Raw genomic sequence first — 26,682 nt, 5'->3', positions numbered from 1 at the left:
GATACTGGATATCTGAAATAAAGACAGAAGGAGCTGTAAAACCTCAGCAGGTCTGGCAGGTTCTGTGGGGAGAGAAACAGAGTTAATATTCTGAGTCCCAAATGAGTCTTTTTTGGATCCCTCATAGATCCTAAGGGGTTGTTTCTGTTGAATGGGGAATCTAAAACACAGGAGTTCAGTCTCAGGATAGCAGATGAACATTTAGAACTAAGTTGAGAATAAATTACTTCACTCAAAAGAGTTGTGAACCTTTGGACTTCTCCACCCCAGAGAATGGTGGATGCTCCATCGTTGAATGTATTCAAGGCTGAGATTGGCAGATGTCCACAGAATCCAGGGATACGGGGAATGGGCAGTAAAGAAGATCAGCCATGGTCATTTTGAATGGCTGAACAGGTTTGGTGGGCCGAATGTTCTCATCCTGCTGCTATTTGTTATATTTGTATACAGCATAGAAGACCATTTGGCCTGCCATGCTGTGCTGGCTCTTCAATGGAAATAGCCAATTTATACCATTCCCTTTTCTCTAAAGTGTTGTAATTTTTTTGTTTCATGTTCCAATTGAGTCTGCTTCCACCAGTCCACCACACCTTGTATTCCAGGCCATAGCAACTCACTGCGTAGTTTATTTTTCTTCATTTCTGGCACCCTCCCTCCTCCCCCAACAACCCAGTTCTTTTGCCAATGATCCTTATCCTTTGGTTACAAACCCTCTTGCTAATTGAAACAATTATTCTTTATTTATTCTATCAAGCCCTGATATGATTTGAATGCATCTAATAATCTGCCATTCAAGTTCTCTGCTGAGTCAAAATCTCAGTTTTGCTACCATATCCATATTTGGTTGATGTGATCATTTGAAGGCACACTGTTGCGTTTTTCATAAGTTTGATAGTGAGAAGTTGGCCCGTTTGAAATGTGGCACACGTATCCTGCTGTTCCCATGGGGTTAAATTAAACATGAGTGCAACCGTTCCTTAAATGCATCATCCTTCAACTCATTTCAGGCAATTACATTGGATCAGTCACATGCGGATCTATTGTGCAATTCCCTCGATTTTCTGTTGAGTGTAAAGAGGAATTGCAGAATGCCTTTTAGAACACTGTTATAACCACTTGTCAAAACACACCGCACACCCTAATACACCCCCATTCATACACATGCAATACCATGTACATGAGGGAGGTGATGGTCTAGTGGTATTATCGGTAAACTATTAATCCAGACACGACCTGGGTTCAAATCCTACCACAGAAGATAATGAAATTTGAATTCAATTAAAAATCTGCAATCAGTAGTCTAATGGTGACCATGAATCCAATGTCCATTGGGAGAATCCTCTCTGGCTCACTAATGTCCTTACCTGGCCTGGCCAACAAATGATGCCAGACCCACAGCAAAGTGGCTGACATTTAACTGCCCTCTGGGCAATTTGGGATGGGTAATAAATTCTGGCATGGACAATGAAGTGAAAATCCCTTGGATGAATATGAAAAAAAATGCCACAGACACAAACACACTTCTCTATTTCCTCCGTGAACTCTCCCTACCAATGATTATGTGTATCCCTGAGGCAGAGGAAATTTCAATAATACTGCACTCTGTCCCCCAATCCCACTTGATCACTAAATTTGATTATCCAGTCTGGAACGCTCTACTTTGGGAATCCAATTTTACATTATGATTTGCATTGTGGTGTTTTGCCTGAGCCCATGCTTGATGGTGAGTATGAGTGAAATATGTGCAATATCACAATAAATGTAAAAGGCAAGTAATTGTATTTTCCTTTATTTAAGAAAAAGAGCAATGGGATGCACTTTTACTTGGGAATAAACATTGAATTTTTTTTAAGCAGCATGGAATGGAGCCAATTTGTGTAAGAACGTACTGGGCGTCATCTCTATCTCTTGTTTCCTGTCTGGAAAATTACAATGCAGTTTGCAGCAGAGCATTGTTGCAAAACCAAGAAACAGATCCCAGCACTGAGATAACAAGGTGTAGAGCTGGATGAACACAGCAGGCCAAGCAGCATCAGAGGAGCAGGAAAGCTGACGTTTCGGGTCTGGACCCTTCTTCAGAAATGGGGGAGGGGAAGGAGATTCTGAGATTGAAGAATTTCTATTCAAGTCGTGTTTAATATTCACACCAAAGCGCAGCTGATCTTTGAGTTGAATAGCTAATATCAGGTAAATTGTAAATAGCACATCTCTAGGAGTTTATCTCCAGCTACAGGAAGTGGGCAAGTCAGGCTATTCGGAGTCAGGATTTTCCCTATTATGGGCAAAAGAAAAATACCTCTATTGTTCCCACAGCATAATTATAAATTATAGCAGCTAGTTTTTGACAACAAAGACCTCCACAAGTCCACAAACGTTTGAATGTGCAGAGCAGTTGTTAGCACATTCCTATACTACAGTCAGACCTGAACTGTGTAACAATGACACAAAACAGCATCCCAGAAATTCCACCAGCAATGCCTCGCCTCATCCTCTTGAATCAGTGTGAGGAAGAGTGTTGAACAAATTATTGTGTCCTTCATGAAACCAATAATATAAACATTCAAGCAAAACTACAAACTCATCTATGACAGACTGAACACCATGTCTGGAATGACCGAAAAACATCATCCCTGGACTGACCTACCCCCACCCTAACTCCCCACCTATACTCACCTTTACTGGCTCCATCCCCGCCTCTTTGACCTGTCTGTCTCCTCTCCACCTATCTGCTCCTTTATCCATCTTCCATCCGCCTCCCCTTCTCTCTATTTATTTCAGAATCTCCTTCCCCTCCCCCATTTCTGAAGAAGGGTCCAGACCCGAAACGTCAGCTTTCCTACTCCTCTGATGCTGCTTGGCCTGCTGTGTTCATCCAGCTCTACACCTTGTTATCTCAGATTCTCCAGCATCTGCAGTTCCTACTATCTCAGAATTTCAGAGTGTTTTTGTAACACTATTGCTCATACACTGTCCAGGTCTCATTCCAGTGAAGGATTGTGCTGGCGTCAACTGGTCTATAACCCAGGACTTGCTGAGCTCCTTGTTGTCTTTATTGTAGTTTGCCCTAAGTTTGAGCTGGTGCAGTGTTGGGTCTCCTCATTGAAGGTGGTCTTTTGAGAGAGATGGTTACCAAGGTCTGGGAAATGCTCAGTATGATCCAAAGTCTCCTTACTTGAGAAAGGATGTATTAGCACTGGAGGGGGTGCAGAGGAAGTTCACCTATGCTGATTCCAGAGTTGAGAGGGATATCTTATGAGTATGAGCTGGGACTACACTCATTGGAATTTAGAATAATGAGGGGTGGATCTAATAGAAACATAAAAAATTATGAAGGGAATAGATAAGATAGAAGCAGGGAGGTTGTTGAAACAGGGCGGGTGAAACTAGAACAAGGGGGCATGGCCTGAAAACAAGGGGGGAGCAGATTTAGGACTGAGCTGAGGAGGAACTTTTTCGCCCAAAGGGTTGTGAATCTGTGGAATTCCATGCCCAGTGAAGCATTGAGGCTGTCTCATTTAAGGCAGAGATAGATAGATTTGTGAGCAGTAAAGGAATTAAAGGTTATGGTGAGCAGGTGGGTAAGTGGGAGCTGTGTTCATGAAAAAGATCGGCCATGATCTTATTGAATGGTGGAGCAGACTTGAGGGGCCGGATGGCCTACTCCTGCTCCTATTTCTTATGTTCTTATGTCTCCCCTTCAACATGTGAGAGAGGTGGCATGTAAATGTATCGGAGGTCTGAATCATCCATTACTGCTGGCAAGAATGTATTCGACTACATAGAACATAGAACATTACAGCACAGTACAGGCCCTTCAGCCCATGAAGTATCCTACTAAGATGAAAATACCCTGCACACCCTACGTTTTACTATCATCCATGTGCCTATCCAAGAGTCGCTTAAAAGTCTCTAACTACCTGCAATGTTAGCAGCTGATACTCTCCAGGATAACCCTGTGGTAGAATCCACAGCTGAACCACAATCGATAGGACATTAACAAGCAGTTGAATCAGATTTTTTTAAAAACTGCCTGCAGCTGAAGTGGGACAGTACTGATGGCATTTCATCCTTCGAAGGGCGACACCATCCTATGGGTGACAGGCAGTCTGGTTTTCGACTTTTGTCTCTGGGCAAAGCTTTTGTGGATGGCGGCAGAATATTTCAGTTTATGTTTTGTGCCAGTGAGTGATTAAATACGATGTGAGGCAAAGATGAAAGCAAGTGGTTATTCAGGGTTGGAACCTGCAACTCCAAATTTCCAATCCTTCCCACCCACCAATCCTCCATTTACCAATGTATCTTTTCCCTCCTTCTCCAAAGTAGAAGAGGATGTGGGTTTGGCCAGACTCTCCTTTTGTGGATCCTGCCACACTCACATACAAACAGTATTAAAGAGACAGAGGTGCCGCTTGTACCAGTTGTTCTACATAATCATAGTGTCGTACAGCATGGAAACAGATCCTTCGGTCCAACTCGTCCATGCCAACCGGGTTTCCGAAACTAAACTAGTCCCATTTGCATGCATGTGGCCCGTATCCCTCTAAACCTTTCCTATTCATGTACTTGTCCAAATGTTTTTTTAAAAATTGTACCTGCATCTATCACTTCCTCTGGCAGTTCACTCCACATATGAACCACCCTATGTGTGAGAAAGTTGCCCCTCAGATCCTTTTTAAATCTTTCTCTCTCTCTCCTTAAGATAATGCCATGTAGTTTTAAAATCCTCCACTCCTGGGGAAAAGACCTTTGCTATTCCCCTATCCATGCCCCTCATGATTTTATAAACCTCTATAAGGTCACCCCTCAGCCTCCTACACCCCAGGGAAAATAGCCCCAGCCTATCCAGCTTCCCCTCACAACTCAAACCCTCCAGTCCGGCAACATCCTTGTAAATCTTTTCTGCATCCTTTCCAATTTAATCATATCCTTCCTATAGCAGGGCAACCTGAACTGTACCTAGTACTCCAAAAGTGGCCTCACCAATGTCCATGCCATTACATGTACATGCATATGATAAAAAGAGTTGTTTGCTTGGGAACCAAGGGTCTAGTGAGAAGGAGGAATTGAAGGAAATTAATATTATTTTTTGAAGTTTAACTTTAAAAGCATGATTAGATTGTAACTATATATAAAAGGAAGTTGGGAGGCACAGTGGTTCAGTGGTTAACACTGCTGCCTCACAGCTCCAGGGACCCAGGTTCAATTACACCCTTAGGCAACTGTCTGTGTGGAGTTTGCACATTCTCCCTGTGTCTGCGTGGGTTTCCTTCGGGTGCTCCAGTTTTCTCCCACAGTCCAAAGATGTGCAGGCTTGGCCATGCTAAATTGCCCACAGTGTTCAGGGATGTGTAGATTAGGTGGGTTGTAGGGGGATGGGACTGGGTGGAATGCTCTGAGGGTTGGTGTGGACTAGCTGAGCCAAAGAGCCTCTTTCCACACTGTAGTGATTCTATGAAAACAGGGAATTGCAGATTGGTTAGCCTAACATCAATAGTAGGGGAGACCACTAGAGTCTCTTATAAAAGTGTTGCTTAGAAGATATCAACAGAATTAAACAACGTCAACATGAGTTTCTGAAAGGGAATCATGTTTCACAAACCTACTGCATACTTTGAGGACATAACTAGTAGAATCATTTTCCATGTTATATTTGGATTTTGAGAAAGCTTTTGATGAAGGTTCCTTGATGAGAGGTTAATTGCAGAATCAAAGCCCATTGATTGATGAGTAATATACTGGCAGGGATGGAGAGCCGGGTTAGCAGACAACAAATAGGGTAAGAATTTTCAGAGTGGAAAACATTGACTCGTCGGTTACAGCAAGTGTCAATGCTGGGGTCCCAAGTATTAACAATTGTAATTTGGACGAGGGAATCAAATGCAGTGTAAACTTAATGTATTTTTGGCAGTGCAGAGTCGATGGGCCAAAGAGTAGAACTGTATGATTTTTTTGAAATACTTCCAAGTTTGCTGATGACACAAAACTTGGTGAGTGGTGAGGAGGATGTAAAGAGGCTTCACAGCAATTTTGAGAAGTTTTAAGAGTGAGCCAAAGCCAGGCAGATGTGGGTAAGTGTGAAGTTATCCACTTCAGTAGAAGAAAATTGAATGTCGCAGTATTATATACTTGGTGATAGATTGGGAAATGTTGAAGTAATAAGGGACCCGGGTGTCAGTATACCAGTCACTGAAAGCAAGCATGGAGGTCAGCAAGAAGTTAGGGAGGTGAATGGGACGTTGGCCTTCATTGTAAGAAGATATGAGTACAGGAGCAAGGAAGTCTTACTGCAATTGTACAGAGCACTGATAAGACCATACCTGGAGTACTGTGTGCAGCTTTGGTCTCTTTACCCAAGAAAAGATATACTTGCCATGGAAGGAGAGCAGTGAAGGTTCACCAGGCTGATTGCTGGGATGGTCAGAGAAGGAGAGATTGAGTTGATCGGACCAGTACTGACTGGAGTTTAGAAGAATGAGAGGGGATCTCATTGAAACATCTGACAGGGTAGTAGAGACTGGATGGAGAGAAAATTTTTCCCTTAACTGGAGATTCTAAAACAAGGCATTTAGTGTCAGGCTATGGACTAGGCCCTTTAGGATCAGGATGAAAGAGAAATGTCTTCCTTTAGTAGGTGTGATCTGTGGTATTCTGTTCCACATAAGGCTGTGAAGGTGAAGTCTTTTAAGTAAATTTAAGAAATAAATAGCTTTCTAGACACTAAAGGTACCAAGGATATAAGGACAGAGCAGGCATTGAGATGAGGGAGCAGTCATGATCATATTGAACAGCAGAGTAAGCTCAATGGGCCAAATGGCCTACTGTTGTTCCTGTTTTCTATGTTTCTCTTTTTGGAAAAAGTTTACTTAAGGAATGGGAGAGAAGAAATGTTTGCAAGGGAACTTTTGCTGTTTCCTAGTAGGATTTGGTGCAAAGTGTTTAATGTAAAAGACAGTGTGAGGACCAGGGAACTGTGCAGTACTTGATTAGTATGCAGTCTCAGTAGAAAGCCATAGAAACATTGGACAAAGAGTAGGAAACGTGAACCTGTCTGCAGTGAGGTCAGGGTTGATCTGTGACCTAACTCCAGGGTTGAGGGGAAATGTTGAAATTTGAATTCAATAAAAACAATCTGAAATGGAAGGTGACGAAGTAACAACTGTTGATTGTTATAAAGACCCATCTGGTATGCTAATGTCCTTCAGGGAAGGAAATCTGCTGTCTTTACCTGGTCTGGCCTACATGTGACTCCAGATACTTGACACTTAACTGCCTTCTGGGAAATTAGGAAAGGCAATAAATGCTGTCCTAGCCAGTGAAGCCCACATGCAATCAATGAAAAAAATACCCAAGTATGTTCCATATCATTTTAGATAACCAAAAGGTATTATCTATCTTACATATAAAATTGACAATTATCCCAGCAGCAATTGCTGTTTGTTAAAGTGAGTTCCAAATTTTGATCACCCTTGGCACATCAAAGTGTTTCCTCCCTTCACTCATTAAAGACCTGGCTATAATTATTAGATCATATTCCCAGGTCAAAGTTCTTTTACCAACAGAAATAGATTCTCTCTTCCTACGCTCCCAATTTCCCATGGAAACGTAACTAAATTATTTCTTAATCTTCTGTCATTTGTTCCTTAAATGGAACCTTTGGGTTAGAGGTTTCATTCTGCCAAATCTATGCTGCCCTCCTTCTGTATTGTTTGTGAGGTTTCCAGAACTGAACACAGTACAGCAGCTTTTATGTGGCTTATTCCGAATTTGTTCGTGGGATATGGCTGTTACTGGTTAGACAGGTATTCATTGTCCATCCGTAATGTCCAGTTGACAGATAAGAACTGCCCACATTACAGGATTTTTACGAAAATTGACAATGGTTACACGGTCTCTATTAGGCTAGCTTTTCATTTGAGTTCAATTTTTAACATCTGCCATCGTGGGATTCAAACCCATGTCCCCAGAACATAAGCTTGGGGTTCTGGATTACACCTTGACACTAGGCCACTGCCTCTCCCATGTCTGCAGAATGACATCTAACCTCTTGGATTCAACCAGTATAAAACAAAACAGACCCTTCTAGGCCCAAAACGTCAGCTTTCCTGCTCCTCTGATGCTGCTTGACCTACTGTGTTCATCCAGCTCCACACCTTGTTATCTCAGATTCTGCAGCATCTGCAGTTCCTACTGTCTCTGACAGAATTTCATTAACCTCTGATTATTTTTATTGTGAGTCCATTGATCTTTTCTGGTCTGGCAGGTCACTAAAGGTTACCAATCAATGCCATTGACTGGCGCATCTTGCCACGCCTCCTCAGCAGCTTCTCTGGATACGTGATCCGTGCCAATCCTACATGACAAATTCTTCTCTTCCTAAACTGTCAAAAAAAAGAGGTGTTTCTTGAAATTCCATATGCCTTTGCACACAGTGTTCCTCATAAACAACCCTCTCCTTCATCGTCATCTTGAATTACAGGCAGGAGGCCACTGTACTAGAAATTTTATTTACTCAACTGTTTGATCTGAAAATCTATGTCCAGAAGTCTCAGAAAGCACTGAAAATGGAAGAGGTCTCTATGATATGTGTAACAGTTTGTTCTATTTTGAATGCCTGACAAACTAACCATGAAATAATCACACATTTCTGATTTTGGGAACAAAGCAGAGCTTTTGCAGGGTGGAATGGAATTCACGGAGGTTTGCTGTTTTGTTTTTAATTCCAGTCAGCCAAAGCCAAAACTGGCTGAGAAATTTGACTCATCATTTCACCATACCTTGGAGACTGCAGGGGTGAGCTGGGCGTGTTGAGGGCTGTGGCAAAACATGTTTTTATCCAGTTAAAGGCAAAAAAAATGAAGGTTTTTTTTAACCTTCTGAGAGCTGAGCTTAAGTTCAAGCCTTTTAACACATAAACAGACAAATATCTTAATGGAGCAGTTTGCCTTAATTGGCACTGTGATGTGAATGTTGCATCTGTAGTGCAGTCTGCCAAGTAAGAATGTAATTAAAACAAGTCTCAAGCAGCATGGCATTCTTGTCAGTGGTGTTATTTATTTAAACGTAGGTGGTGTATTGCTGTTCAGTGACAGCCTGAAACTGGTTCAGTATCACACAATATAGCCGCTGCTGGAGGGAGTTGACAACACTCACTATATGGCTGGCTCAACAATTGGGAAATAAGGCTGTCTGAAATACTCATTCTGACATTCATAAATCCAAGTCACACTTCTCTTTTTGAGGAGTTAGAAGTTGTTTGAGAAGGGTAAATAGATATGACAAGCAAATACACATGAATGGTCGAACAGACAGAACTGGAAGTGAATGTTTACAGATAGCAGAAGTTACCAGGTTAGGCAAATGAGGTGTTTGTAAGACAGCAAACAGGATGCTTTCCTTTATTGGTGAAGGCATGGAATTAAACAGAAGGGAAACTATGTAATATCTGTATGATACTCTAATTGGTCAACTATTAGAGACTGTATACCATTGCTCAAAATACACAGAGAGGCCGCAGGCAAATTTACCTCAAAGTTTCACCAAGGAAAATCAGTTTTCTTTTTGTTTATTCATGGGATGTAGGTTTTGCTGGCTGGGCCAGCATTTATTGCTTATCCCTATTTATAGGACAGTTTGATCCTAATATGCAACAATTTAGCTGTGACCTTAGCAATCTTTGGGAAAACATGTTTATGATGGTGACTTTCTGTATATACAAGTGTGTGTCACTTATTTTGAAAAAAGGACTTTTGTTCCTTCTTTAAGCTGTTCTGTTGTGACATTTTAAGTGATGTGATGTCTAGGAAATTAATGCTTTCTTTACTGCTGTGGCTTTAAGTCGAAGGGAACAGTGATGATTATAGAGGATATTGTTAAATTCTTCTAATTCTTCTTCTTTGCTTGTCTAAATACTCCATATGTCAACACCAAAAAAGAAGATTATGTTACTATGTGAGAGCATCACCTAATAAAGGGGTTCGTGAGAACAAAAATACGTGAGCCTGCAAAGACATCCCCAAAAGAATTAAGAAATATCACTTCAGAAAATCTCAATAGGAGTCCTCAATAGAGAAAAAAAATTTTGATACCTATTCCAATCAGTCTGGTCACCATATTACAGGAAGGGGAAAATTGCAATACAGAGGGTTATCGTGCCCAGTAAAGGTATTTCATATTCATAACTTTTAAAACACAGTTTGCACTCACTATGGAATCTTCTGCAATTGACTTGATTTATTATTGTCAGATGTACCCAGGTACAGTGAAACATTTGGTTTTGCATGCAGTATAGGTAGACCATACCATACAAAGTGCATTAGGGTAATAGTACAGAGTGAAGAATGCAATGTTACGGATGCAGAGAACAAGATCAACATTAATTTAAAATTTGAGAGGTCCATTCAGAAGTCTAATAACAGGGGGGAAGAAGCTGTTCTTGAATCTATTTGTACTTGTAAACAAACTTTTATATCTTCTGCATGACAGAGGAAGGTGAAAAAATTGACATTTCTTTCCATAACAGTGACTGATAGCAGCTGAAAGTCATCTGACTTGTTTTGTGTACTCAAAAACTGATACAGTGTCTCAAAGGACAAAAGAACAGCCAAGAGTGTCACTACCCACCTTCTGAAACCGTCTAGAATGGTATTTCCAGACTTGACTCCGTTATTCTGAAACTAAGATGATATATGTTCCAAACACCCTGTGTAAACATTTGCGATCAATAGCTCAGATTGTGGCTAATCAATGTAGACCTCACACCATATTGGGAAAGGGTGTGTGAGAAGCCACTGGCTAAGGCAAACATATTGGTTTTTCTTTTAATCTTTAAATTTCACAAAAAGACGGAAACAGCAGCAATGGAGAGGATAATAATGTCCATGTCGTAAGATCTGAAGACATTGTAAGATCTCCAAACTTGTTTCTTTTCAAGCCTATTAATACAGTAAACTGGTGACAAAACCTCAAGTAAACCTTGGTGTCCTGCAGAAAATCCATCTCTCCATGAGAATACTGCACTGTCTTTGGTATTCGACTTTCACTATTGAATTCACCCTGGAATTCTATACATCTGGAGTCAAAAAACTCTTTCTCACTGGCTTGTACTCTGTGTCTTCCAAGAAAAAGTAATCATGGGATTTCCTACACTTCTTTTGCTTATGACTTGTAAAAGTGCACTATTCTCTGTGTAAAAGTGCACTGTATTATTCTTGAGAAAGAGAGAGTATGTGTGTATGTGTATGCGCATATGGGCCCATGTTTATGTGTGTGGGTGAGCAAGGAATGTAGTCTCGAGGTGAATGCATTAAATCTGTTTATTTAAACTTTTGAAAGAATTTGCTGTTAGTTATTCAAGTTGTCCATACACAGGGGGTGAGATCCACACGTCTTCCTTTTAGAAAATAGATTGTTTTGGTCAGTAAAGGAAGGTATCAGGGCTTTCAGTTCTGTTTCATCGCTGTCCATAATGGTACAAAGGGGATTTATAAGGATGTTGCCAGAAATTCTTTACCCCACAGGATTTGTCAGCTCAATCATTGAGTATCCTCAAGACAGACATTAATACATTCCTAGATGCATAATTACATCAAGGCACATGGAGATAGCACAGGAACGTGGTGATGTGATAGCTGATTGAATGGCGAGTTTAATTGATGGGCTGAATGACCTCCTCCAGCTCCTTCATTCCTAAGTAGGAGTGCAGAATTTTAGATGCAAAGTCAATGTGGAATTGTTTGTCTTGGAACAGAGAACACCAGAGAGAATTAACTGAGGTCCGTAACATTATGAAGAGCCAGTGTAGGATGCATGGGAAGGACCTAATTCTCTTAAAAAGTGAGATCAATAGCTCGAGGAAGAGTCAGGGTTATACAGCACGGAAACAGACCCGTTGGTCCAATTTGTCCATGCCGACCAAGTTTACCCAAACTGACTAGTCCCACTTGCCTGTTTTTGGCCTATATCCTCTAAACCTTTCCTATCCATGTACCTATCCAAATGTCTTATAAATGTTGTAACTGTACCTACACCTACCACTTCCTCTGGCAGTTCATTCCACGTATGAACTATCCTGTGTGTGAAGAAGTGGCCTCCCAGGTCCCTTTTACATCTTTCTCCTCTCACCTCAAAAATATTTTTTTAGGATAGTTTAAAAATAGTCTTGAACTTGCCTGTTCACTTTATCTATTGCCCCTCATGATTTTGTAAACCTCGATAAGGTTACTCCTCAACCTCCTGTGTTCCAGTGAAAAAAGGCCCAGCCTATCCAACAATCTTGGTAAAACCCTGGTAAATCTCTTCTGAACCCTCTCCAATTTAATAAAATCCTTCCTAAAGCAGGGCAATCAAAACTGTACACAATACTCCAAAAGTGGCCTCACCAACATCCTGTACAACAGTGTACCCAGCTCCGATATGTGCGGAATGCCACTGGTCAGAGACCTCCAGTCCAAAAAAAGCCAACCCTTCACCACCACCACCCTGAGATGGGAATGAGGAAACTTTTTTTCTCTCTGGGGGTTGAGAGTCTTTGGAATTTCCTTTCGCAAAAGGCAGTGGATGCAGAATCTTTAAATATTTTCAAGGCAGAAGTAGATGGCTTTTTAGTTACCAAGGGGATGAAAGAATATCAAAGATGTGCAGGATTGTAGAGTTGAGGTTAAAATCAGAGCAGCCATGACCTTATTGAATGGCAGATCAGAGTTGAAGGGCCGAGTGGCCTACTTTTATTCCTTGTTCATATTAGGTTACAGAGTTCTTTATTGAACAGCACAGATAAACTGGCTCATACGGCATCAGTTTTGATGTAGTTTTTCCCATATACCGAAATGTAGTGTCTGTGTGTTGCATCCACCCCGTGCCCTTTTTCCCAACCCTTAGATAAAATGAGCGTGAAAGCTGCTAGATCATTTTAAGACTAAACTGTTTACTGATGTTCTTCAAGGAAGGGATCATGTCACAACTCTGTTATGCACTGCATATAACTCCTGCTCTGAACTTGACTCTTAATGTCCTCAGGACAACCCAGCGATGGACAATAAACGTAGCCTTACCCTATTAAAATTCCTCATAAATCACAACACTTTTTTTTCCAATGAGGACAACCTCTGTTCTCCTACTCACTCCACAAAAGTGAAATTCCTCATCATTGGACCATTCCAGTAAATCATCTCTGCACTTTTTCATTTTTTCAAGGCCAAGACATTTCCTCCTGGCCGTAAAACTCTAGCTCGGAGCCAAACAATAATTTCTAAAGCTTCAGTATAATTTCCTTGTTTTTGTGCTCTTTGAGATGCTCAGTGTAAAGCCACACGCCGTGTACTTTTATGGCATGTATAGCCTTATGAACTTGCCATTTCACCTTGAAAGATATGTATGTAAAACCCCAGCTCTCTCTGTTCCTGCATCCCCACCACCTCTCTGAACTTTTGGCATTGTATCCTGTATCATATGATGTGTCTCCTTATTCTTCCAACGAAACTACTTCACTTTACATTTCTCTGCGTTACAATTCCCGTGCCACATGTTCAGCCTTTTCACCAGTCTGTCTTATACACTCCTGCAGTCTGTTACTGTCCTCCTCAATGTTGGCCACATTTCTAAGTTTCCTGTCGTAGACGAATCCAGTGAGTAGACATCAAGGGGAATATTGGGAAAGGACTATATCAGAACCTTCCCAGTATGTTCACTTTTTGCTGTTGTTTGCCAGTTTACTTTTGCGCATGGACCTGAGCATTTTGGTGGTTTGATGACAGCAAAATGCCTCAGTTGCCATTCGGGTTAGTCTCAAACTGCACTGCAATAATTTGAGAATACTCACAGGAAGATGTGAGAAGTATCGTTCTGCGGTTGGTATTTCTGGAAATAGAATTAGGAGCAGGCTGTTCATTTAAACTGCATTAATTCAGAATCAAAAATGCAGGCTTTTGTTGAGCATTGACCTTTGGGTGGCCTAGTGCTGATCTATCAGCAGAAGAAAGAACACATGTCTTCCTTTCGTGACTTCAAAGCAGTTTAAAGCCAATTTACACACAGCAGGATCCCACTTGCAGCGAAGTAGTAATTACTAAAGTATTTTTTAAAATATCTCCACTGAGATATGTCACATGGGTCTAAACCATTAAGTTCCTGTCCAAGGCACACATGGCTTGGAAATATATTGCCGTTCCATCATTGTCACTGGGTCAAAATCCTGAGTGCCCTCCCTAAAAGCGCTGAGGCTGTACCTTCTTCGGATGGACTGCAGCAACTCAAGGTAGAGGTTCACCAATCCCTTCTCAAGGGCAATTAGGGATGAGGGTTGTGTGCTGACTTTGTCAGTGATGCTCACATCCCATAACAGAATGAAAGGAAAACAGCAGATGACACCGGTAACTGTGCATCTCTCCATCCGGAACAAAAACAGAAGTTGCTGGAAAAGCTCAGCTCGTCTGGCAGTATCTGTGAAGAAAAAATTAGAGTTAACGTTTCAGGTCCAGTGACCCTTCGTCAGAACCCCAAAACGTTGACTCATAACTTTTTCTCTTCACAGATGCTGCCCGACCTGCTGAGCTTTTCCAGCAACTTCTGTTTTTGTTCCTGATTCACAGCATCCACAGTTCTTTCATTTTTCAACTCTCCATCAGTGTGACTGAAAACTCAGCCTGGATTTTCTGCTCAGGTCTTTAAAGTGGTACTTGAACCCACAATTTTCTGCTCCATAGAGCACTCTTGCTACTTCACAGCTGACACTCCAATACAGCTGTCTTACACAGGAAATAAAAATTCATTTACAATCGTGCTGTTTTATTTTGGGTGGCTCATGTCTTTGAGAAGTTAACACAAGTGGGCTTCCCCAGACAGAACCATTGATTGAGAAGAATAAATAGAAAGAATGAGAGCTACAACTAAAAGGCAAGAGCCAGCCATTTCTAATCCTAGTTGTAAAAAGGCAAGTGCTAGATTCTTAACTACAATCACAAGATGGAAGTTACCTATCGCACTGCTGACTTGTCTTGATCTCCTTGGCTGTTTCAGGAAATGCACTTTACAGAATAACTGGAGTTGCTGTCAGTCCCTATGGTTGTGGTGAAGAGTAAAATTTTTCCCGCTATCTCTCTCTCTCTGCCATGAAACTCCATTCGTTGAGGCACTTCCTCTTTAAGTTATATGAATCAGACACACCGCGTGTTTTTATTTATCTTTTGTCTTGTTGTCTGCCAAACAATATTTCCGAAGTCCTGCTTCCACAGCCTTGCAGCCAATGATGTTGTAAGATATTGGCAGGATAAGACATGGTAGATAAAGATAAACTATTTCCACTGTTTGGCGATTCTAGAACCGGGGGGTTGCATAGCCTGAGAAACAGGGCCAAGCTGTTCAGGAGAGATGTCGGGAAGCATTTCTACGCAGAAAGAATGGTAGACTTTTCACAAACAGCAGTTGATACTAGTTCTTAGTTTTAAATCTGAGATAAATTTCAGTTAAGCAAAGCCAGGTATGTGGAGTTAGGCCACAGATCAGCCATGATCTCATTAAATGGCAAAAGATGCCCAGGGGGCTGAATGGCCTCCTCCTGTTCCTGTGTTTCTTAAATAAAGTTAAGGAAGGCATTAAATTTATCCAAGAGAGGTCATAGTGGGTTCATTCTTGCTGCAAGGCTGAGGCAACAAGATCATGTGACCTTGCATCACTTCCTTTGATGATGTATGCTCTCTCATTAGCATATCACACCATCAGCCTTGACCTCTTACATGTCACTGCTCAGCTAATCTTTTCAGATTTCTGGCTGATCTGCTAACTTTCTTGCCTAGTTAATTTGAGCCAGAGCCCTCCCTGATCTTACTGAGGGTTCTAAAGCTGTGTTATCGCCTCCTGTTTTTGTGTAAAACTCAGCCATGTTGTGGCCACCATTATCAGATTACTCACCTACACTCGCAAGGTATTTGACCTAGAGTGGGTTTATTCATTAGTTTGCACCTTGTTAAAAGGTGCACTGAATGGAAGGAGCAATACAGGAAACATGACACTTTGGTAACTTTCAAAGTATCTTTGCTTAATCGCTTCTAATCCCCTTCGGGTGGTGTGTGGTTACAGTTTGGACTAAGCATACTCTGCCATTTATTTGGAATGAGTTGCACTGCATGCAGACTTGTTTGCGCGTGACAATCTGCAACAATTTTGTTGCTTGCTGTAATACTACTACAGCCCGATACACAGCAGGGGTACTGAGCTCACACAGCATACTGTAGCTGTAAACTGTGGGGAATTGTACAAGATCTCTGTCCATCAGCTCAACTGCAACGTTAGGGCCAAAGATTTTAAGAGGTGCGGAATTCACAAAGTGTTGAGCATTACTCCTTGGAACTTTCTCGGGTTTAGGACAGCATGCCACGGAGCTTTTGCGAAGGGAGCAGTACTTTGAGTCTCCTGCAAGAACTGACTGAGTCATCAGGGCCATCTGTCGGTACAGACCATTCTCCTGGATGCTAGTTGTTCCCCATGCAAAGTACAGCTCTACAGCACAGACAGGCATTCATGACCCACACACTAACACATTCAGATGCACATGTACACTCACAGACCCACACATACACTCACAGACCCACATGTACATTCTCATACACCCGCATGTATACACACAGGCCCATATGTACACACACATACACCCATATGTACACAGACCTAGATCTACACAGACACAGACCAACATGCACATGCATGCACACTCACAGAACCCCATGCACACACACACACACAATACCCACCCCACACATACCAACACACACATACGCACACAGATCCACACACATACATACAAACAAGCAGACACACCCACACACACACTCTCACATTCACTAAGTCACGCACACACTACCACATGCTGTCACACATTCACTCACTCTTTCTCTTGCTCTCTCTCACACACACACACACACACACAGAACACTTCATATCAACTTGGTAATTCAGCATGGGTTTTTAGGTTTATGGATTTATGAGTTTATTTTCCACTGCAGCAAAAAAACTTTACTTCCTCCTTCATGCAAACAAAAACAAAGTCCTTTGGTGAATTCTGTGCTCTGTGTTTTTTTTCTTTGCTGGCACTTGACTTTGTTTTGCAAGAGTTGGCTCAGTTCTTCAAGAAATTGGAGAGGAAGTTCCGAGTGATTCTGAAAGCATTGTAAATCTGGGCCTCGCCTACTTGACTGCTGTGAGGGAAAAGTCTTTTTCTAATAAAATAAAAGCCAAGTGCTGTGAAGTTATTGCTGCTATGCACAGTGACATTAATCAATTCTTGAATGCACAGCATCTACTACCAGGCCACACATTTGAACTCTATCCTTAATTAACTACTGGGGAGCTATTTCGAGATAGGAATAATTGTCTTTGTATCTCTCATGGGCACCCAGCAGTTTTTAGAGGTGGCGACAGGCTTTTTTTTTGGTGGGGTGGGTGGGGATTGCGAGGCAGTGGGAGGTGCTTTTAAGTGTGGTCTCTAGACAGACTGTCTGGGTAATCATTACATTGCTGTTTGTGGAAGCTTACTGTGTGCAAACTGGCTGCTCTATCATAACAATATGTCTGTTAGCTGTAAAGCATTCTGCCATTCCCTGGGGCTGTGAATGACGCTATATAAATGCACTTTTTTTTCAAAAAGCGTTCCATCCACCAAGACCATTGGCTTTGGAATCCTCCTGTTCCAGTTGACTCCCAGTTCATCCTGCAGAGGTGGCACTGGTCTTATGTAATATAACATGGTCTGAAAGCTCTGTCACTCCTCCCCCAATTCTTGTTGGGGGTTCCCATGGTAACACACTTTGAGTTATAACCAATAGCCTGCATCAGCTTCCACATAATTGAGCACAGACTGAGATTGAGCATCCTGAACAGGAATATAGGTATTTCTACATCGAGATAGCAAGAACAGCTGATGCTGGAGTCAGAGATAACAAAAGTGTGGAGCTGGAGGAACACAGCAGACCAGGCAGTCTCAGAGAAACAGGAAGAAGGGTCCCAACCCGAAACGTCAGCTTTCCTGTTTCCCTGATGCTGCCTGGCCTGCTGTGTTCCTCCATCTCCACACTTTGTTATCAGTATTTGTACATCACTGTTTACCCACATCAGCACATGCTAAAATGCTGCACAGATGATTAAAGTACTGTTGAAGAGTGGTCCAAGTTGCAAAACAGAAGTTGCAGTAACCAATTTGAGCCACCCATTCTAACTCTGTCCTTAATAACTGCTGAGAAAACACTTGGAGACAGAAGTAGGTGCCTTTATATCTGTTATCAGCTCTGTAGTGATTGTAACGAGGTCAGCCAGCTGGACCTCGTAGAATAGGAGTTCCCTGATTGGGCCAATCAGGGAGCCCTGGCTGACAGATATAAACAGGAGAGTCAGACATCCTGCTTATTCTGAGAGCTGGCTCTGAGGAAGCTGGATCAGTGTCAAGGACTCTCCATGTGTAAATAAAGGGTGACTTGGTGATGGAATACCAGCCCCTGGAGTTATTTCAAGCACCCAGCAGTGTCATTTGAGTGTTAGCACTGTTCCACAGACAATAATGTAATGATGTGCAGATACAAGCAAATGGGTTCTGTTCTGAAGTCTGTTTGCAAGTTGATTTGTACGCAAGTCAGAACACAATGCAGGGTCGTGTACAGCAGCCATTTCTAAGTCCAGCAAATGTTTGTAGTTGGGTCTTTAAAAATTACATGGCTTTCTGGGATCGTGTTTGTAAGTATGAGCTTTTGAAAGTCAGATGTACCCCCTGTAATGTGCTTTCAATATTGGTTCAGAAATGAACACTGGGGTTAATGTTCCTGCTCCACTTCAATGAGGCTTTTGTGTGTGCCTGAGAGGCTCAGTGTCTGATCTGATCCATCTGCACCTTGGAGACTGCTGCACTGGAGGGGTGGCCTACATATTATGGTGAAGTGTCTGGAGTGGGTCTTGAATCCACAACCTCCTGGCTAAATATAACACAGTGTGGAGCTGGAGGAACACAGCATCTGCCTGGCCTGCAGTGTTCCTCCAGCTCCACACTGTGTTATCTCTGACTCCAGCATCGGCAGTTCTTACTATCTCCTGGCTAGAGGAGGCTTTTAACCCACCATTCATCAAGTTGCTGCTGAACAGGAACCAAGATCACAGGGCAGCTTGTGGGTTTTCAGGTTCCATTCACATGAAAGAAATCCCTCGAGTGGAGTTGGCCTTCAGGAAAATGTATTCCCAAAGCTTTAGGCCATGTTTTTAATTGAAGCTTGGCATGGTTGAGGAAGGAATGCTGATGAGGCGGATCTTTGAATTATGAGATTATACTCTCCTGTCCCGACTCTGGCAGGGTGACGTCTGTGAGTATCCTGCAAGTTGTAGTCCCAGTTCATGTTCCACCATTGGCTGTTATATATTTACAGGGGGGCTCTGGGTGAAAGAGAGAGCCTGCCAATGGCCCTCAGGAAAATCCAGGCTATATCGTGAGACCGAATGTGGTGAGTGGGCACTTGAAAGGAGCAGAAAAACCTCGTCCTTTACCCAGCAGCTGGAGAAGGCACTCAGTGTCATAGAGATATACAGATGGAAACAGACCCTTCATTCCAATGCATCCATGCCATCCAGATATCCTAAATTAATGGAGTCCTATTTGGCCCATATCCCCTAAATCCTTCCTATTCATATAACCATTCAGATGCCTTTTAAATGGTGTAATTGTACCAGCCTCCACCACTTCCTCTGGCAGCTCATTCCATACATCCACCACCCTCTGTGAAAAAGTTGCCCTTTAGATCCCTTTTAAATCTTTCCCCTCTCACCTTAAGCCTATGCCCTCTAGTTTTGGACTACCTTACCCTGGGTAAACAACCTTGATTATTCACCCTATCCACGCCCCTCATGATTTTATAAACCTCTGTAAGTCAGTCTCCAATGTTCCAGGGAAAATAGCCCCGGCCTGTTCAGCCTCTTCCTTTTGCTCAAACCCACCAACCCCAGCAACATCCTTTTAAACCTTTTCTGAACCCTTTCATGGTTAACAACATGCTTCATGTAGCAGGGAGACCGGAATTATGCGCAGTGTTCCAAAAGTGGCCGAACCCCCAATGTCCTGTACAGCCGCAACATGACCTTCCAGCTTCTATACAAGCCTGGGTCTGAAGTACAAGAATTTGTGGGCTGTGCTGGAAGGAAGGGAGGTTAATGTCAAGGCCCAGTACTTCACGTTTGGGTGTCACTTCCTTAGGAATACGCCTAGAGCTAGTGCTGGCCTTCTCCAGACATGCCCAGAAGTGACAGACAGGAATGAGGGTGGGGTTGGCTGGGGAGGAATGTGGGGAAGGGGAGAACGTTGGAGGGGGTGATCAGCGAGGAGGGAAATGAATCGTGAACTCAAACTCCAGCTGCCCACCGATATCTGCATGGAAAGGGAAGTGGTTGTGGCAGGTTGAGTGAGGTGTTGGGGATCAGGATGGTGCAAGGAGGCAGAAAGTTTCAGGCAGGATGTGGGAAGCAGCAGCTGCCGTCATTGTTTTTTCCATCAATGACAGAAACAGACCAGTTGTTTGCCCTTAAACCTGTTATGTAAAAAGTTGACCTTGCTGTAGAACAGGACGTTTTTGGTCCATTAACCTCATGGATCATGGGATTAGCGCACCTCTGCTGAGCTAATGTGCCCTGATTGTGTTCGAGAAGTTAAACATTTTCAGGTTTTCACTCCTCATCTGTGGCAATCTTTTCAAAAACTGACCACTTTACTCTGGTGGGTCTCGCGGGAAGTTTTAAATGCCTTTGCAACCTGCAGTGTTGTGGATTACAGAACCATACAGCACAGAAAGAGGCCATTCAACTGATCCAGCTAAAATACAGCATTCAGACTTCCTACATAAACAGCAAGCATTAAACCCCAGAGAAAGACCCTATGAGGAAATTCCAAGTGTTGTCAACTCTTATACAATCATTATCTTTTTACATGGGAGATGTTTGGAGTACTGCATACAATTCTGGTCGCCCTGCTATCCAAAGGATGTTGTTAAACTGGAAAGGGTGCAAAAATTGACTTACAAGGATGTTCACAAGACTGGAGGGTTTGAGTTATAACAAGAAGCTGGAGCATAGAAGGCTGAGTGGTTTATAAAATCATGAGGAGCATGTATAGGGTGAATGGCCAAGGTCTTTTCCCCATGGTAGGGAGGATCCAAAACTAGAAGGCATGGAAGATTAAGATGAGTGGGGAAAGATTTAAAAGAGACCCGAGGGATAACTTTTTCACGCAGAGTGTGTTGCCTGTGTGGAATGTGCTGCCAGAGGAAGTGGTAGAGGCAGGTACAGTTACAACATTTGAAAGACCTTTGGATAGGTACATGGATAGGAAGGGTTTAGAGGGATTTGGGCCAAATGCAGGTAAATGGGACTGGGCTGGCACGGACAAGTTGGGCTGAAAGGTCTGTTTCCGTGCTTTAGGACTGTATGGTCTTCAGGCTTCCTTCAGTTCTGTTCAGCGTAGAGGGCAGGAAGAGGGACCATAATTGGACAGATGCTGGCCCTTATAGAACTCAGTACTTCAGGGTGAATGAACCACTGACTTAGATGACAGCACTCATCAAAGAAAATTCTCCATTTAAAGCACCGTAGCCAGTACTTGGTTTTAACAAGTTGGATACAACAGTGGCTGTTTGAAAATATATATAAATAAATCACCTTTCTGTCATAAAATATCCCAAAGCACTATTGTACAGTAATTGGCACTGAACCAGCCAATGAAAGAAAAGTTAATCGGCCACAATCCCAAACAACAGAAGGAGACCATTTGGCCCAACAAGTCTTTGAAAAAGGAGCTGGAATCATTTCACACTTTCCTCCTGTTTCCCATTAATCCTGCAATTTTTGTTCTGTAAAATATTTATCATGTTCCCTTTTGAAAGTTATTGTTCTACTTCTGCCACCCCATCAAACAATGCATTTCAAATCAAGCTTCAAGAACAGCTTCTTCCTCACTGTTATTAGGCTTCTGACAGGACCTCTCTCCCTCTCTGTGCACCTTCTCTCCAGCTGTAACATTGCATTCCTTTCTCTGTTCTATTACCCTTATGCACTTTGTAAGGTATGATTTGCCTGTACTGCATGCAAAACAAAACTTTTCACTGCACCTAGGTACATGAGACAGTAATAATAAATCAAATCAAATGATGACAACTGCCTGTGTTGAAGACAGAGTCTGCCTTAGCTTTCATTCCTTTAAACCCATGGTCTCTTGATTGCCAACCATCTTGCCACAGGAAAGGGTTGAGCTATCAGAACTGTTCATTATATCTGTATCATAGCACTACCTTAGTGTCCTTTGGTTGGAAGGAAAATAATTTCAGCGCCCCCACTCTCTCCACTGGTATAACCCTCCACGAGTTACCACATAAAATAATACTAAAGCCAAGTCCCAATCTGGCCAAACATGTACTTTCTTCTCATTAGCCTCAGAATAAAAAGGATCCATCAAACATGTTGGCTTAATAAATACAATGTTACTGATTTATTATAAAATAAAACCCATTCAGTGAGGATGTAGAATTAGTTAACACTCGTGATGTGCAGTGTGAAAAAAAAAGTGCTAACCACTCTATTTGACCCAAAACACACACACATACTCAGGTAAAAGAGGAAAAGAGTTTGTCTCAGCAGAGATTAAAAATAAAAGTACTTTCTGGCCAATGGTGCTTATCCTTGAAGGCCCCCCCAAAAAAGGATTAGAGTGTCCTGAAGTCTATCAATGCATGTGTGATCACGTCATTAATAATGCTCAGTAGTTTCTGAAGTCTTGGCAAACATAACCTGCTCAGGAAATACCAATGTTGAGAAGTTATTTAAGTCATTCTCCCAGAAGAATGATCAGGTTTCATTGTGAATTCACAGCAAAGGTGTATCAGAAACAGGGCTCACAAGCTGAGCAGCTTGGTCTGTAGTAGACTTTCCTTCACTGGAAATTCCAAAAACAAACTGTAAGCCTGCAAACACTGTTCAAGCAGAAAGGCCATAAAACTGTAGAACAGTCAGGTGTTTGCCCTGAAGTGAGTTCAGACAACCAAGCTCAGCAATTATCTGGAACCATGCAGTTTCCAAGAAATATTTTGCTTTCAATAAAGTGTATGTTTCTCTTTATTGACCTTACACGTGCATTATAAGAATATAAGAAATAGGGGCAGGAGTAGGCCATCCGGCCCATCGAGCCTGTTCCGCCATTTAGTTCGATCATAGCTGATGTTTATGTGGACTCAGCTCCACTTACTCGCCTGCTTACCGTAACCCTTAATTCCCTTACTGTACAAAAATCTATCTTTGCCCTAAAATCATTCAACGAGGTAGCCTCAACCGCTTCACTGGGCAGGGAATTCCATAGATTCACAACCCTCTAGGTGAAAAAGTTCCTCCTCAGCTCAGTCCTAAATCTGCTCCTCCCTTGTTTTGAGGCTGTGTCCCCCTAGTTCTAGTTTCACCTGCTGAAGCATTCTTATACTGAGTCAGGTCACCTGTAGTACTCCAGTTCTCACTTTCTTGTCAACTCTTCTGCAAAGTAGAGCGGTGGGCGTGTGGAATGTGCTGCCAGCAGTGGTAGTGGAGTTAGATACTTTAGAGACTTTTAAGCGACTCTTGGATAGGCACATGGAAGATAGTAAAATGTAGGGTATGCAGGGTAGATTGACCTTAGTAGGATAATAAGGGTGGTAGTGGACGGAAAATATTCAACATGGTGCTCAGTTACGAGCGGTGTACCACAAGGATCTGTTCTGGGTCCTCTTCTATTTGTGATTTTTGTTAATGATTTGGATGAAGGAAGTGGAAGGGTGGATTAGCAAGTTCGCGGACGATGCAAAGATGGGTCACATTGTGAACAGTGCGGAGGGCTGTTCTAGGTTACAAAGCGACATTGGTAGAATGCAGAGGTGGGTTGCAAAGTGGCAGATGGAGTTTAACCCTGAAAAGTGTGAGGTGATTCATTTTGAAAGGATCTTGGGGTTCATGTTCACAGTTCCCTGAGAGCTGCCACCCAGGTGGATAGAGTTGTTAAGAAGGCGTATGGTGTGTTAGCTTTCATTAATAGAGGGATTGAGTTCAAGAGCCGTGAAGTTATGCTCCAGCTATACAAAAGCCTGTTTTGGCCACATCTGGAGTATTGTGTCCAGTTCTGGTCCCCTTATTACAGGAAAGATGTGGAAGTGTTAGAAAAGGTGCAGAGGAGATTTACCAGGATGTTGCCTGGAATGGAGGGAAGGTCTTACAAGGAAAAGTTGAGAGAGCTAGGGCTTTTCTCTTTAGAACGACGAAGGATGAGAGGTGACTTGATAGAGGTGTACAAAATGATCAGAGGTATAGATAGAGTAGACAGCCAGAGACTTTTTCCTAGGGTGGAGGTAGCTTTTATGAGGGGACATAGTTTTAAAGTGAAAGGAGGTAGATATCGAGGAGACATCAGAGGTAGGTTCTTTACTCAGAGAGTGGTAAGGGCGTGGAATGCATTGACGGAGAGGGTAGTGGAGTCGGCCTCATTAGGGGCATTTAAGCGGCTATTAGATAGGCATATGGATGATAGTATAAGGTAGCGGTGGAGGTTAGATAGACCTTAGGTTTAGGGTACTAAACCTAAAGGTAACAGCCCCACAACCAAAGATATATTTCCCTCCCCACCCCCTCTACTTTTTGTAGGGATTGCTAACTCAGTGACTCCCTTGTCCGCTCCACACTCCCCACTAACCCCACCACCCCTGGCACCTTTCCCTGCAACCGCAGGAAGTGCTATACCTGCCCCTACACCTCCCCCCTCACCTCCATCCAAGGCACCAAACAAACCTTCCACATCAGACAGGGGTTCACCTGCACATCTGTCTACTTGGTCTACTGCATCCGTTGTTCCCGATGTGGCCTCCTCTGCAGCGGTGAGACCGAGCGGAGGCTCGGAGACTGCTTTGTAGAGCACCTGTGCTCAGTTCGTGACAAATGACAACACCTTCCAGTCGCGAACCACTTCAGTTCCTCCTCCCACTCCCTGGGCGACATGTTCATCCTGGGCCTCCTCCAGTGTCACAATGACACCACCCGAAAACTGGAGGAGCAGCACCTCATATTCTGCCTTGGGAGCCCACAACCCAATGGTCTCAATGGTCTCTTTAGCAGTTTCAAAATCTCCCCACCCCCGGCCTCATCGCATGACCAACCCTCCCTCTCATCCCTGCCTCCTTGACCTGACACAACCAGTCCATCTTCTCTCCTACCTATCTGCCCCCCCCACCTCACTGACCAAACCCCACCACTCCCTACCTGCACTCACCTTTCACCATCCCACCTACCTTCCCCGGCCCCACCCCACTTCTCTCTATTTATTTCAGATAACCCTTCCCCCTCCCCCCATTTCTGAAGAAGGGTCCCGACCCGAAACGCCAACTTTCCTGCTCCTCAGATGCTGCCTGGCCTGCTGTGTTCCTCCAGCTCCACACTGTGTTATCCCAGCAATTAAAAAGCCCTTCATTAGTTACAAACGCTCTAGGGCACTTTGAACTCATGAAATGTTCTACGTAAATGCACATTGCTTCTTCTGAATATTGAATCAATAATTCCACTCCTGAGGAAGGGTCACTGGACCCGAAACGTTAACTCTGATTTCTGTCCGCAGATGCTGCCGGACCTGCTGAGCTTTTCCAGCAATTTCTGTTTTTGTTTCGGATTTACAGAATCCGCAGTTCTTTTGGTTTTTAGAGAATTCTAATCGCTTGTCTCGGGAAACATCCCACTGCTCTTTGACTCAGTGAATTATTTTGAAAACAGAAGCTGTTGGGAATGCAGGCCATTTATTGTGCAGCAAGATCCCACGCACATTGACTTGTTGCTCCATGGATGAATTGATTTGCTTCAATTATGTCAAACCATGAGCAAAAAGAAAGGAAAATCGATTCTGTTGGCAAACTCAAGGTATAATTTTATCTTTCCACCCTGAGTTTAATACGGCACCTAAGCTATATATGTTATTAAACTGTAATTGTTCAGTAATTTTGATTTATGATGGGTTGGCACCTCACTAATTAAAACCTGGAAGTAATATACAGAGAAAATAAAGACATTTGAGAAATCTGCAGGATTTAATGCTTGTTTGCTGTCTGATGAGCATAGGAGACTGGACGTTGCCTCTATGCCCCCTTGTGGTGGCAGTGATAACTTCAGTGAGATGAAACTTATTCTGAAACATTCACCTTGCTATGCAAGTCTGAACAGGTGTTTTATTTGACACCTTACCTGCTGTGATATTGTGATAGTTTCCTACTTGCAAGAAGGAGAATATTTACACTAACTCAAAAAATGTAAGGAAAAAGGCACTGCAGCATTTACGGGTATGGAGTTGCGGAATAGTTACCCAGATAAAAATGCTGTAAGTGGGTGGACTTCACATGCCACAGAGAAAACTAGTGGGTTAGAAGCACAAATTCGGCCTAAAGGCAATGTAGTAGCCATTTCTTGAATGAGGTTGTAGACTTGCCGGTGTGTTTGATTACAGATGTTTTGTCACCCTGCTAGGTAACATCGTCAGTGTGCCTCCAGTGAAGTGTTGGCGTTCTGTCCCGCTCGTTATTTATATGTCTCGGTTTGCTGGGGTGGTTGGCATTACTTCCGGTTCTGTTTTTCAGTTGTTTGTATATCGGGTCCAGTTCAATGTGTTTGTTGATGGAGTTCCAG

General features: G+C 42.8%; 1 protein-coding gene across 1 annotated transcript in view; it reads left to right on the top strand.

Annotated features, from left to right (window-relative positions):
- LOC125487346 (5'-AMP-activated protein kinase subunit gamma-2-like) overlaps nucleotides 1–26,682 on the top strand; it is a 213,138-nt gene that overhangs the window by 102,869 nt on the left and 83,587 nt on the right. The window lies entirely within an intron of this gene.

Source organism: Rhincodon typus, chromosome 2, assembly GCF_021869965.1.
Source record: "Rhincodon typus isolate 14 chromosome 2, sRhiTyp1.1, whole genome shotgun sequence".
Taxonomy (NCBI): domain Eukaryota; kingdom Metazoa; phylum Chordata; class Chondrichthyes; order Orectolobiformes; family Rhincodontidae; genus Rhincodon; species Rhincodon typus.
This window is presented reverse-complemented; position numbering and strand designations above follow the sequence as displayed.